At 41.2% G+C, this 14298-nt stretch overlaps 1 long non-coding RNA gene across 1 annotated transcript in view; it reads right to left on the bottom strand.

Moving 5' to 3' along the window:
- Nucleotides 1-4658: 4658 nt before the first annotated feature.
- Nucleotides 4659-14298, bottom strand: part of LOC113948998 — a 51102-nt gene continuing 41462 nt past the window's right edge. Inside the window, exon 2 of the long non-coding RNA XR_003528302.1 lies at nt 4659-5766. This is a non-coding gene — a long non-coding RNA (uncharacterized LOC113948998). The remainder of the gene's footprint in view (nt 5767-14298) is intronic.

The following is a 14298-nucleotide window of genomic DNA, read 5'->3' as shown; positions in this document are numbered from 1 at the left end:
TCTAGCACCAGCTTCATAGTCAGATCCTGCTACATCCTTCCTCACTGTCCTAAAGAGTAGGTTACAGTCAGGTTTAAGTTATGTGGACAACCCTAAGAACCACTGCATGCTTTCTTGGATAGTCTTGGAAATATGTCACCTGAGAAGATTTATGAATGGACAAGTTCATTAAAAATACCACTTGCAAGAAATTAAGCAGAATAACCCCCTCTCTTCTGATGAACTTCTCTGCATATTTGCGTGTATCTGTGTTTTAATTTGCTTTTTGATGGATCTGAGATGATATGGACAATGAGATACACGTAAATATGTATCACACAGAGCTCTCCCCCAGCACATGAGTAGAGGCATAATTCTGTGCATCAAAGCAGTAGTCTGTGTCACATCCAGCACAGACACTGAACAATGTCCCTTTAGAAAGGGCAGAGGGTGAGAGTAGCTTTATGACACTATTGATTTATTCTGTGCCTGCAGTTAAAAACTATACCCAGACAGACAATAAAAATAACTGCTCTAACCATATAACAGCTTCCTGCTACTAAAATGGATTTTACACTTAAAGTCATGGAGGGCTTTTCTTTTTTTCTCCAAGTCTCAATTATGACTTTTTTCTGAATAAATGAAAACGAGAAATTGTCAGAACTAATTTAGTCCTGATGTTGTGCTTCTTTCTTCTCTCCTCAGTGTTTAAAAAGGCCAGGATTATTTTCCTGTTGCAAAGTTTTGTTTTAAGTGCACTAGTAAGCACAATAACCTGGTATTAATCAGACCAGATAATTTGGTGCACCACTTTCACATGAAAAAATAAGCAGTGGGTGTCATAATCTGGAATGGATGTAGCATACAAAACTAAACTGATTATGGTCTTTGTGGTCAACTGGATGAGATGGGGTTGAGGTCTTGACTTTAGATTTGAATGTTAAAATAATATCTAGAGCAACAGAGTCTTCTCCTGGAAAACCTGTTTTCGCTCTAAGGACCCCATAAATTTACAGGCTGAGATTTAGACAAACTGCAAGTGGTTTGCTGCACTGAAACTGGTGTCTCAAGCAAGTTTCTAGCAGGTTTCTGTGGTAATTAGCAAGTATTTCAGATAATAGGGAAGGAATCTTAAAAATGGAAGACCTGGACCGTGTGGGCATGAATGGATCAATGAAATGTTTTAAGACCACATAACTCTTCCTTGAGGTCTTTACCAAAACCCCTGAAGCTGATGAAAAAAAATTGAAATGGTGAGAAGGCAATGGGCTCATGAGTTGGCACCAGTGGCAGCTGGAGAGGTTCTGTCCTTCTGTACCTATAATAACAGAGAGTTTTGGACAGAAATGCAGTGATTTGGAGCAGGGAAATTATTGATCTGAAACTTGGGCTTTTCTTCAGATTTGTCAGCAGGGCCAGTTCTCTGCTTCAGTTCATCAGTTCACATAGCAGCACCTATAGGCACAAAACATGGATAATGAGCTGATACAAATGAAAGCTCAGAACAGAAGGGAAAATCCCAAACTATATGTGAGGCAGTGTGAGACAGGATGAGGCAATGAGGTAGAGCAAAGAGAGATGTACTTCACAGCCTGTTGCTCTGCAGAATGGAGATGAGCAGCCTGCCTGCATGGGGTCAGACAGCATAAGGAAGAGTACATTGGGCTGGAAAAATAATGTTCAGAAAAAGGAAAGGGAGGAGGAATCTGCTATTCAAGTGTCATTCCCTTTCCATAGGTTTTATGATTTCAGATATACTGCCTGAATGACACATAATGTGAGATACTGTAATGTGATCTCCTGTCCCTGGAGATGCTCTCAGAAATTAGATGATTCCATCAGCATGGCTTTTACAAAAGTGAGCAAACATTGTAATAAATGAACTCAAAGAGTGAGAAAATCAAGATTAGACGCTTCACATCTGGCTGGGGGATTTTTCCCACTAATATATGCTCTGTGATAAAGCTTAGATACATTAATTAACTTGCCTTAAAATTGACTTAGTGAATACGTTTGCAAGATACCTTTATGTTTTAATCTGTAAAACATACAAATAGGAATGTTTACACAAAAAAAGACCCTGTGGAAATCATATAGGTCCACCCCAGGGAAAGAAGACAGAAGACTTCTTTCAGTTTTGTTTTCATGTGTCCTTTTGGTGGTTCTGGCAAAGGGAAACCCTAGCTTCAGTTCTTGCAGTGGGTGTTATTGTCTGCTGAAATGCTCAGTTGGACATTGGAAACAGGGATCTTCTCTGATTTCTCTGAATTTCATGTAATGGTCAGCAGACAATATGTAAGACTGAAATTAAAATTTTCCTTTCAATTACAGGGTTAATTGTTGATCCTCAATGTATCTCAACTCCTCTGGACAAACCAGAGCTTACATCCAGCTCTGCCCTCACATAGGATTTGCCACACAATTTCAAGAGCACAGTTTCCCAATGAATCATTACTCTCTGTTCCTTACACCTCACTTCCATGTTTAGTACTTTTAGGCAGAATGATTATTTTACATCCTTCCAATCATCATGCTCATCCGAGGGCTCCGAATATCAAACCAATTTCAAACCAACATGGTTATACTGTTCAGCTCACAGATCAGTGTGCTGTGGGACCCCTATGCAAAGACATCATGGATGGCTCCCAACTCCTGCTTTCCGTCTCCCTCCATGAGCCCAAGAGCCTCTCAGACAGAACCCAGCTCTAAATGGGTGTTCATGGCCTGTTGCAGCAGGTTGCACCAGAGCTTTGCCAGCCTGGGGTAAAATCCTGACCTCTCTGGCTGGGAAGCTTAACTGGGAGAAGAATTTCTTTCTGAAAGTCCTAACAGCTCTGCAATGTTGGAAAAAATCCCTATGGGGGAGTGATCCCTTCTGGTGCTTTTCAGAGCCTGCTCTTCAGAGTAGCAGATATATTTATATTGGAGGTGGATTGCTAAGTACTGTAACTACTACACAGGAGCTAGGCACAACAAACCAGCTCCCCAGGTTGATGCTGTGCTTGAGCACAGCTACATGGGTGTAGATGGCTGCACAGCTCCATAACTGTGACAAAACACAAATCCTGAGTAGAGAATTCTTTAAGGTAGCTGTGGCACCTGGGGGTTTGTGCTGTGAAGATGCTCTGCAGGAGCAGAAATAATCGAGAGATTGAAGAGTTTTATCAGGAAAGGCAACATTCTTGGAGTCTGCTGGTACAGGTCAGAACAGAGGGTATGTCTTTGGTGACACAGTAGATAATGGGACATGGAATGGCCTGATTCAAAGGGGAAAAGGCCTTGTCTTACCTGGTGTGGCCCCATATTGTAGATTGATTGCACTTATGCAATGTGAGCATTCAAAAAACTTGTGTCAGCATCTAATCCTTGAATTTGCATGGTTCTGGGACTTGATGCTACATCCAGGAGGTTGTTTCAGCATAGCTTCCTGGAGGATTAAGCGAATGTATTCTGCCTCATCCATTCCCCCTACAACATCAGTGAAAGAGCAGCAGAGGATCCAATGTGCTGCATCTTTCTGCACTTCTAGCTGAAAGTTTCGTTTGGGAAAGAAACAGGCTAAACAGAACAAACAGGAGGTAAACCTGAGGGATCTGAGTGGCTGTGACTGTTTGCAACCTAGTGAGCTGGTCTTTGAGAATACTCTGTTCACTAGCTGGATGCCAATTGCCAAGCGATGCTATCAGTTGATTAAAACACAGCCTGCCAGCTTCCTGCTTGATAAAACTAAGTACAATCTGATTGGGAATTCTCAAATCCATTACAGAATGGCTGGTCCATCACTTAAATCACCATACACCGCTTGCCCATGAATCATCAGCATACTTTGGTGATATATTTGCAGCAGCTAAACCCTGACAAAAGACCTGACAGCTCGTCAAAAATGGTCCCTGAGTGCCGGATTCTGGGGGGTGGGAAATGGCAGGAGCTTCGGACCATGAGGGTTTCCTGTTGTTCCCTGCTCAGCTGGGTGAAGGTCATTTCCTCTCTTCTCTCACGCAGAAGAAGCTGAACCCTCAACCCTTGAAGATATGTCTGTGAGCTCCTAGAAACAACAACCAGCCCCTACAAGGAGCCCTGTCCTGCATGTCCCCACTGACAAGGCAGGATCACTCCCCAAAGAGGAGTACTGGTCACTACACTTGCCTCCCTTCAGGTAAATAAGGCAGTCCCAGGCTGCAGAGGAGAGAAATGCCATGAACTATTACAAATCAGTCTTACAATTTATTTCTTCTGCAAGCTGTAACATACACACACAAAAAAAAAGCCAACAAAAAAACCCAAGCCCAGGGCTGCAGAGCCAGGCCAGCATTCCTGCAGAGGAAGGAAGGGGGCATGCTGCCAACCCATTAAGAATAATCCACTAGCGGGTTGGGGTGTTTAAAAAAAGCCCTCTTTTGTTGGCTCTGTGGAGGGTTTTTTATCTGCTGACTTGGAGGTGGATGCCCAACTCAGTGTTTGCACATCAGCTGCAATGTATCCTTGATCATCCCAATGTGATAGATGGAAGTGTTATGTGAGGAATTGCTGAGGGACACTTGTTAACTAAATAACAACACTGAAATACCAGAAGAATAAGTCAACCCCAGCAGAAGCACAAAGTCTTCGTGACTTAACAGAAATAAGAAATTAGGAGGGGAACAAATGATGTAAAATCTAAAGAAAGTAAGCAAATGCAATAAAATTTGGAGGCCATTTATTACTTATCAGCTAAGCAGCAGATTATAATGAAATAGTGAAGCGAGAAAGATAAAGTCCTAATCATAGGAATGCTCAGATAATGCCTCGATTGCCAATGTTATCCTCCAACTCCACCACTTCCCATCCATGTCCTTTCACCTCCTCTCTCTATGTCCCTTCTTTGATTCTTCTTCCCCTTCTTTTTTTTTTTTTAATAATTAAACATTGCAAGACCTACTCAAGAAACATATGGATAATACAACACGTGTCAAATCTCAATACAAATCCTTATCTGGTGTAAAGTCAGCGTAACTCCATCTCTGGTCTCAACACATTTTATTTACAAGAAAATGCACAAGCAGGAGACAAATATCTATTGTTTGCACAGTTTCAAAAACATAAACCTTAACATAAGGGGTTATTTGTGCTCCCCCTTAAACTGCTGAGAGTCGTGGAAGTCTCTCCAGAAGAGAGACTGACTTGGAATAGGTGTAGTAAAGCAGATTCACAGACACAGTTTCTTCATTTAAACTAACACAAAGTGAGAGGACAAAGAGGCTCCCAAAATTCTGTCCTTGCGGTTCAAATTTGAATACATGTTTTTAAAGCTGGCCAAGCAAATGAAATTAAAACTCATGTAATTAAGTTCCAGTAATTTGAGCAGAAAGTAGTCCTGGGAAAGTTAGCAGGCTGAAAATGTTATGGTGAAGCAGATATATTGAATTTTTTTGTGCCATTCCTATCACATCAGAAGTCCACAAAGAGGACATTTAGGGTAAGTCAAGAGTTTCCAGTCTCTGGCATGCAGACCCCAGAGGTCCATGGACTAAACCACACAAGCAGCCAGCAGGATGGTGTGTTCCCACCTGAAGATCTCTTCAAGTTTTCTGTGCAGGACCATGACACTGCTCCAAAGTCTCCATCCTCAGGGGTGCTGCTGCCTTCTTCTCGGGTGCATGTGGCATTGCTCTCTGTTCCTTACACCCACCAGCAGTCCTGGCTTACCTCCTGCTGCTGCAGAAACTTTTGGCCTCCTCATGGTGCAGATTTATAAGCAGTGTGATCTCCTCTGCATCCAGGCATCACCACTCCGGGTCTTCTGGGAGACTAAGGTTGGAAATTGGAAAAGGGATCACAAAAAGTGATAAAAGTAGAAGAAAAAAGATCAGCAGCAAGGTGGAACAGCTAGAGAAGACTGTGCAGTTAATAAACAGAAAGGATAACGAACCAAGAGAAGCCTTGGTGGAAGAAAGAGGAGCAGAGGTCACAAGAGCTGCCAGTCACCAGCAAAAAGTATGTCAATAAAGCAGTTGACCCTCTCTATAGCTCAAGCTCCACTCCAGGCTGGCATGGGAGCTCTGGGCAGTTTGACATCCTTCCTTTTGCAAAGCAGGGTTACGTACATCCCGAAGGACTTTGTGGTGCTGTGGCTGCCCCTCGGATCAGGGCTGAGTGTCCCACCAAGCCCTGCTTGCTTTAGGAGAATGGTCCCCACTGGCTCCCCTCTGGAAGGAATCTGTGTGCACTGAAGCTGTTCTGCAGCTGGATCAGTGCCCAACAAATGGAGGGGGAATACTGCAAACCCACCCCAAATGGAGACACAAGTGCAGACAGAACTGAAGCATAACCCAAGAGAAACAAGGCTACTGTGAGTTGCCTTAAGTTCACTCAATATACCTGGGGGAAAACTGTAGGGTATTTAGAACATAAAAATATTGAAAACCATCAGAATTTGTTGTAACATGCTGTTTTACTAGGTCATATTGTACCTTCAACATTTCCACACACTTCAGCTAATATCAGTTGGATCTGCACATAATGAACAGTGAAACACAGAGTTTGCCCAATGATGACTGAATTACCCAGGAGGAACTACAATTGATAAGACAAGGATTTATGGACCTATTGTTTTCTAGGTTCTTGTAAATAATCCTAATTGGTGTTAATCATCCACCCTCTGCTTAGTGTTATCACCAAGCAAAGTACACTTCCTAAAGAAGCTATTTAGGGGCATAATCCTTCTGAAAGGCAAGACAGCTATTGACTTCCACAGGACCTGGACTGAGGTACTCAACCAGAGGAAAGAGCAAAACACATCACAGTGTCTTTCCTTGTTCACCTTGAAAAGTTCCTTTTCGATAAACTCACAGTAAATTCAGTGTGTTACAGTAATCCCTTCCACGTGGGTTTCGTGCAAGGACTCTCCAGTCTTTCTACCAGCTCGGGAAGGTACCACACAGGATGTAAATTTGCTGGTGATATTTACTGCCAGTTTGCAGCTCTTGCCTGTGCCCCCTTGTGATGGGCTGGCTGTGTCATGTCTGAGAAAGGATGCTTCGGAAGAGCAGACACCTGCACCAGGACTTGGTGTCTTTCTGTCTCTGATTTTATTGTTATTCCCTGAAAAAGTGCTTTGATCTCTTGGTGCTTCACCGTTTGTCACACCGTGCGCTTGTCACGAGGGGACTGTGGAGCTCGAGACCTCCTTGCTTGCTGGTTTTAGGTGTAAGGTTTGGTGGGTTCAGTTTTAGCATACAGATGAGCTTGCTTTGACCTTAACAGGTCTGCACTTTAAATAACGCTTAAATAGCATTCTAGAGGGTACAGTCACACGCTGCTTGCTTACGGAAACTACAAGGAAACCAGACAGCTTTTCAATTTGTGTATCAAAGGGAAGGAGATTTACACATAAAAGGGTGAATTATTTTGATTTGTAGTTTTCGAGCCACTATACATTCTCTGACATAAATGTTCCCTTGTCTCTGGTTTCTGATAGTTCATATCAGGTTTGGTGGCCTAGATTTTCAAAAGTGGTAATTTCGGAGGCCAATATTTCTCAGTGCCAACTCAAGGTGCCTTAAAGAGACCAGATATTGTTAAGGTACTGCCTGTCTTTGGAAAATTTTGGCCATTTTAGCACCTCTCAAACTTGACACCCCAAAGTGACAGCATGTAAAATCATCAGGGGTGGGTTTGCCAGAGGAATAAAGCCCTTTCTCCCACCACGCTATCCCTTCCACTGCATTGTTCACACAGTTCAGACCTCCATCGCCGCTAAAGGTTCCTGCAGAGTCAACATCACCAGTCCTTTTTGACATTCTCAACCACTGAACATCCTCCATAACCTATAAAAAGAGCTCACTTCCTCAGCTATTTCATCTTTTAAGTAGCTATCAGAGGAATGTCTCCTAAGCTCTGGGTCTGAATAGCCAAAATCTAGCTATATGGTATTTGAGGGAGAGGAGGGGAGAAACCCTATCCCATTATCTGCATTATCCCGTTACCCTTGGATGTCTTCCATGTACTTGGAAGAACAATGCCCCATTCTTGAGGCTTCACATTGCAGCCACTGCCTTTTTGGCAGAAGAAGGGTGGAAGTGGCTCCCTTCAAAGTCAATCAATGTGACATCTTTAATCAATCTAGAAGGTCACCACTGCACTTCCACCCGAAAGGGTTGGGTAAAATTCTCGCTGAGTCCTAATTGTTTGTGGGGGACTCAGGTTGCAGTGGGTGTTGGAAAAAGTCCTTTCTGGTCCTGACCTCAGCACATCTTCTATTCCTAGGCTCTTTGTAGGAGTTTACAATCAAATAAGAATTATACCCGGGACTAAGATACAATGATGCAGAAGTATGTATAATGAAACCCCAAAATACACAAAACTGATTCAGTTTTGTGTTTCTTTATGGCTGTGAACACAATCCAGTTTTGCTGAAAGGTTCAGAAAGCTCAGGGAGCTTTTGTGTGAAGGCAGGTCACAGTTTGAGCAAGCTTACAATGATTTTCAGTTTCACATCACAATCATCTCTGAAATGTCATTGTTCATCTGGGATGTCTGTGAGTGGTCACAAAACAGAAATCTATTGCATTTCAAGGAACTGTGAATAGGAGTGAGGATCAGAGACAGGCATGGGTCAAAACCACTTAAACCTGAAGTCAGGACCCTTTACATAAACAAACCCATCAATACAAAAACACTGAATCTGTTAAGCCAGAAAATTATTCCCCCAAGTTGGAGTCATTTCATTACCACTCTGGCACAACTGGAGCGGGATCCAAAGCCCAGTAAAGTCAAGGGTAGAATTTCCATTGATTTCCAAGGAGTCTGGATCGGATCCTAGATCACATTGTCACACTGCAGCAAAACCCAGCCGTGTTGCAGTGTACCCACCTGCTCTCTAAGGTCTCAGCTCTTGCCGTTCAAATCCACTGCAGGTGCAATGTAGGTTATTCCAGCATTTACTTGGTGCAATGTTAAATAAATACTGTTTTATCAAAATCAGCAATACTGGTTCTTGTTAGTAAATTAGGCCAACTAATGAACACTTTTTCTTAAGAGGATTTGTCTGCTTAAATCACAACCAAATGTCAGAAATCCTTATTCTATCAATCAGACCAGTGCCCTCCTGCACTGGTTGTGGACTAGGGCTGGCTAAAGACACACAAAAAAAGTGAATGAAGACCTTACAATATCTTTTAATGAGGTACTTAGGCTTCTTTTACAACAATTCAGCAAAATCTGGCTAGGTAAGGGATCAGTAGCTTTTGTGTACACAAGTAAGAAGGGAAGAAAGAAAGCAAAAAGAAAGGCAGGCAAGAAGGGAGGAAAGAAGAAAGCAGGGAAAGAAGACCCTGTGTTTCATTTGCTAGTACTTCACGTTGACAAGTCACAAAAACGCAAAAGCCTTTTTAACCTCTTGCCTCCTTTCAACAAAACCATCCACCTGCAAATTAAAATCACCTCCAGACAATGCTGAAATTATTTTCTTAGGCTGTACTCTAATGTAAAATGCTGTGCACACTAAGGAAATTATTTTAAAAATAAGATGTAGAGATTTTTTTTTTTTCTTTCTCTGCAAATCAAAACAGAAGTCTATATCTGAGAGGAATTTCTGGGAAGAACAAATAATCCACCGGAGCTGGTACTAGAGTAGGTGCCCTAAACAAACCTACAGAAGGAGCATAATGAGGCAATGATTTATTGCGTGCTATGCAACTCTCACTGCTGTGCAGTGTGTTGTAAGAACCAGCAAAAAGGAGAGGCAATAATCATACAGCCTCCTCCTCCTCCTCCTCCTCCTCACGTGTTTCTGGATATTACCTGCTCTGGATATGAGTGTGACACCGAGACAGGGCTGCAGCCTCCCTGAGCTGCAGGACTGGCAAATGATCTTTGTGCTGCACCACTTTCGTCTCGTATTTAAAGCACCATCTCCCACTACCTACAAGAAAATTAAAAATCTGTCTTTGGATATTCTGAAATGTTGCACAGTTATAAAATGTCATTTGTGTGGAATGTATTCTTGCTCTGTGCATATAAAAAAGGATTTTCAAGAATGTTTCCATCAGCAGGTGGAATCCTGGATCTTCCAGAGTCAATGGTGAAACTTGCCTTGGCTGCAAAAGGGGTAGCATTTCACTTATGCACTAAGGACTAAATACAGAGAACAAATTCTGCCCTAAGAAATATTTGTAAGAAAATCTTGGTCCTAAAGAATTGCAATCAATCAAAGGAGGAGCAGAAACATGCAAAGTAACCAGCACTGTACCAATCAATACAAATCAACATGAGCCTGACCCTATCTGGGTGGTATTTGCAAGTAGCTGGGCTTTTTTTTTCCATTTAAAATTCATTTGGGTTCTTGTAATGACTGGTGGGTTTCTTGCACTGCTGCCCATATTCCTCTCAATTTCTCCAATTTAAGAATAGAAAAAATTCTCCCCAACTAAGAATTAGTCTTCAAATGTATTTGGTGAGATATTTATAATAAATAAACATGGAAAAAATTACCTGCAGACTACTTGTGCTCAACTTCCCCCTCCCCACTCCCACCCCAAAAGGCTAAATCAGTGAAATAAATTAATTGCTATGAATTATTCAGCTCTACCTGTGGCAATGAAAAATAGCAAGAGCATTAGGATTCTTCTTTGTGTACTAAGCCTCTAATTTATAGAGAATGCATATTAATAAAACACAGGATATTCATCAATATTCAAGTCACTGGCTGCCTCACTATTTAATCTAAAATTACCAGCCAGCTCAAAACTCTTACTAGTTAATCATGCAATCTAAGCCATTCTGATATTGATGGTTAACATTAATTGCCCAACTGCCATTTATAAAAACCTCTCCTACATCTTCCCTTTGCCCAAAAGAGAACCCTGTGACATGTTTAACTTTCCAGGCAAGCTGGAGTGGGTCAGGTCATCCAGGCTGTTCTTCAGCCCAAAATGTTGCTTTGCTTGTTTCCTGTGAAAGGGATGTTGCCTCCTGTTGTGGTCTTGCGTTTTGAACATGATCAGTAAAAACTGTTCTTCATTATAAAAACCTTTGGAACATTTCTCTCCTTCTGCTGATGTTCTGCAGGTGGTGAGAAGAACCAGCTGGTTTTTATTCCTCACTTGCCAGCCACGTACTCCATGAAATGCCACCATCGGCCACCAACCTCCCCAAAACCTGACTTCACACTCCCAAGGGGATGGGTGGCCAAGAGCACTGATACCTTCAGACATTGGCAATTTATGCTGCATGACCTGCTCTGCACATATCAAGGTGCAACAGAAAAATTTGGGGAATATTTTCACATAATAAAACTTAGCCAAAATTTAGGCTCAAGCTTCCAAAGTTTCTCATACCAGTAAGAGGTGCTGATGAAGGGGATGGCAGTGACAGCTTCCTAAAGCAATGCACCTGAGCTACTCTTGATACTTTTCATCTATAATCTTTCTTCGGTCTTTCTACTAACTTAATCAGACTAAAGTTAAAAAAAAGACAGAAAAAAAAAAACCCACAAAGAAATGAAAACCTTTCAGTTATTCTAACAAAACATTAGGATCTTGGAAGTTATCTGTAAATCAGCAAATCTGCAAAGAACTCACTGTCCTCACTGGGGCAGAAACTTCAAACTACAAACATATAGAGAGAGTCATGTAAATGCTACTGTATAATTTTAAAAAGGATTTTCACAAAAAACCATTCTTAGCCACTTTCAAATTATTCTACCCTTGTGCCATTTAAGCTGAAAGTTAAGTATCAAAGAAAAAATTTGCAAAAAATGGGGGAGTATTTTGAGTGAAGAATATCCTTTTCTCCGTGTACAGTAGCTCTACAGACTGAGAGAAATTTTTTGAATTTTATAATTTTGCCCCTCTGAAATCCACGAACTACCAACAAATCAGTGATTGTATCTTCCCATTATCTGAGGGCTGCTAGAGAGTGATGACTGGCCAGACAGGGCACATGGTGTTGTTCCTACTCCCCAGTTGCTCCAGCACAAAATCACCCTCCTGGCCTTGAGGCTTATGTAAGGGACCCCATCCATCACAACCATGTCAATAAGAACTTGAACCTGAGTGTTTGCAGAAAGCAAACACTCCTAGTGCAACAGCAGTCTATCCCAATTCATTTCAAAGTTCCAGTAAATATTTGGGAATTATGTTTTGTAGCGTTCGTGTGGGTCCCACCGGCGATTAAACACACGCGGAGGCTTCCAGTGAATCCTGAGCTGCCGAGAGGCAACAACACCCTGACAACAAGAAGAAAATGATGACTGCAGAGTGAAACACAGCCTCAGAACAGGCAAAGACTAAATAAACTCTCAGCATACCTCGGTAATTCCTTGTGGCAGAAAAAGTGGCTCGGGCCTTGTCTGAACCGGGTTTTTACCTAAGTTGGAAAACCATGTTTAAATTAAATTTAAAAGACCATTCTTCTTAAAAGCACTTCTACAATGCTTTGGCTGGACAGTGTGTTTTTCTAACCAATGTTTACATAGTTTGACCCATTTTCACTTCTTTGCTTTAACTGAAACTATTAATTAAGCTATTTAAAAATTAAATTGAGTATATGCCTGCTTTGGACTGGATCTCAGGCTTCACTTAATTGTTGGTTCTTGTGCTGAGTTTGGCTGTGAGGGTGTGTGAATCTGTCTCCATTTGGAAATGAACTCAAAATTACAAATATATTTCATAGAGGCTACGAGATTGAGTAAAATGCTAAAGACATGCCCTGCTTTAATAGTTTTAATTGTTTGGAATATATCCCCACGATATTAACAATTACACCTGCAACAAACATGGTGACATGAGTCTGGCGTAGCTCCCTGTAGAACACAGTGTGCAAATCTAGGTGGCTGAGCTGGTGTTAGGGGCACAAAACAAAGTTTGATTTTGTGAGTACAAAAACAGTCACACATTGCATTTCTTGTGATTTATATGCCGTAATCATGCTGGATGTTCAAGTGGAAAAGGTGCTCAGGGATTACTGGAAAAGGGTCATCTCTATTTTTCTATTTGCATCTATATAATTCAGGGCTTTCTCTTGTAGGGGGGGCTCAATGTGCATACTGAAGTCTGATTTCAATTTTCCCATTGAATGGCTTTTCTATACAGAAACCTCATGAAGGTACACTGATCCTTTAAACTTCAGTGTTGATGCTGAAATTATGCTGTGTGTCAGAATTACATCAAACAACTGCACTTATTTCCACCAGAAAATTTTGATTATTTCACTCTCATTTACATTACATTTTTTTCCCCACTGTAATGCTGACTTGGAAATTCCCTTAGGTCTGGACACCTCCGAGTAGACTTTTTCAGTAGAAAGAAAGCTTTCATTATATTTCATAATTTTTTTCTCCTTGATTTGAATGTTATAATTGGATTGGAGAGATATTTGTTGCGAATTTCATGTTTTGCCAGGCTCCACGAGCGGCATCTTTTAATTTCTCTCTTTTCAGTGAACCTTTTGACTTGATAAAAGTGGCTCTAAGGTATTTTTACAAAAGAGGCCAACAGAGCCGGTTCATTTTAAACCCCTCTCTTTAAAGTATCTCATTTCCTTATTATTTCCTAATAGAGGCACTATCCTGCAATGTCATAAAGAATGCTGCAGTTGACTTCAGTGGGATCAGGATCACTCCCTACTGTAATTAGTTCTATATTTCAAAATATTAGAGGTCATTTTCTTCTTCTTTTTTTTTTTTTTTTTAATCTGAGAAAAGAAAACATTTGGAAAAAAAAAGGCTTTCAAGTGTGACTGTGAGTAGAATACTAAAAATAAGTTGCAGGCATTCCAGTTGCTACAATTTATGTTTCTAATGAAATTTTCCCCTTCTCATTTACTGCAAATTTTTAATGTAAGCTTTTACAGCCATTGACTCAGTATCTTTAATCTTCCACCAATATTAGATAGAAATGGAACTAACTGGGGAAAATCTATCTGGTTATAAAGCACAGTGTCTATAAAGTTGTTCAGTTCATCCAAAACTGCCTTTTTTTTTTTTTCCCAGAGGGTTGGATAGGATAAAATTATATTTTGAAATACTGTTAATACTATTCAGAGATTAATACACTTGTAATTAATAGTAAGTTTAAAATATTATGATGCCTCTGGAGAAATCAAAGGATCCAGTGCCAATCACCCTGACTACCAGCACTGGGCAAGATCCCACAGTGCCAGGTTCTGATGCTTTTAATTGAGTTCAGTAGCAAAACCTATTCCCTGAGACCAGTAGGCAAAATTCAGCCCCAGCCCAAACCAGGGAGGGAGCACATAATTTCCAGCTACTCATTTAGACGGGATCTGTCGGGGTTTGCATGAGCAAAGGCCTGGGAGCCAGTCTCACAGGGAGAACAGAGC

The sequence above is a fragment of the Corapipo altera genome, unplaced genomic scaffold (assembly GCF_003945725.1).
Source record: "Corapipo altera isolate COAL_440 unplaced genomic scaffold, ASM394572v1 62, whole genome shotgun sequence".
In the NCBI taxonomy this organism is placed as follows: domain Eukaryota; kingdom Metazoa; phylum Chordata; class Aves; order Passeriformes; family Pipridae; genus Corapipo; species Corapipo altera.
Note: the sequence above shows the minus strand (reverse complement) of the source record. Positions and strands in the feature narration are given on the sequence as shown.